This window comes from Pyxicephalus adspersus, chromosome 5, assembly GCF_032062135.1.
Source record: "Pyxicephalus adspersus chromosome 5, UCB_Pads_2.0, whole genome shotgun sequence".
In the NCBI taxonomy this organism is placed as follows: domain Eukaryota; kingdom Metazoa; phylum Chordata; class Amphibia; order Anura; family Pyxicephalidae; genus Pyxicephalus; species Pyxicephalus adspersus.
In genome coordinates this window covers 147,015,078-147,015,945 of record NC_092862.1, presented here as the reverse complement: position 1 = coordinate 147,015,945, position 868 = coordinate 147,015,078, and positions in this window count along the sequence as shown.

The following is an 868-nucleotide window of genomic DNA, read 5'->3' as shown; positions in this document are numbered from 1 at the left end:
GGGGGAGAGGAGACTGGGGAAATGCTTCCTCTGCCTGCAGCAGACTGATGCAACCACCTCAGCCCAGGCAAAGTCACTGATTGGAGACTTTTCATGAATAAATGTGGAGCTTTTGTGAACTCTGCTTTTTGTGATCTCTGGTTCTGCTGGTGGATAGACATTAGGTGTACAGTGCAGAGGAAGCAATATCTATCTGTGTTGTCTGGGCTGGCCAAGCAAGGTGACAGTAGGAGGAAGGGGCCATTTCCTTCCTGCCATGGGGGAAGGGGGTGATTTACACCTTCAGTATTAACCTGTGACCGACATGGACGTGAGATCACATCGCTGCCCGCTGCACCTTCTCCTCGGGGTCTTCATCATAGGTAAGTGCCACCAACCTATACACCAATCCAGGGAGTGCCCCCGACCCCGCCACTGTTTGTGTGAATATTCATCAGCCAATACATGTTACATGCGGGGAAAACCCAGAAACATTCCTTCTAGATCTGGTCACATTCACCGGACTTCTTGTAATTCTCAGGATGTTTCACAGATTTCCGAGCTGCCTCATCACTTCTGGTGAAACTTTACAAGACCGGTGAATGTGACCGACTACTGATGAGATCCTCCACTGTTTATGGGGTCCAATAATAAACTGATGAATCTGACATTCACTGAAACATTTGCTGCTCGACAATCTTCCAGATCCATGTGCCTAATTGGAAGTGATTGATCCTCTACCAGGGAATGTTTCAGTGAATGCATATTCACGGCTTTATAAATAGACCTCCATGTGTATGTGGTGTGTCCATGTTACATTGCAAACAATGAGATGGGAAAAGGACACATTGTATCAGAAAGTATATAAGCACAGGCCACACCCACCAGA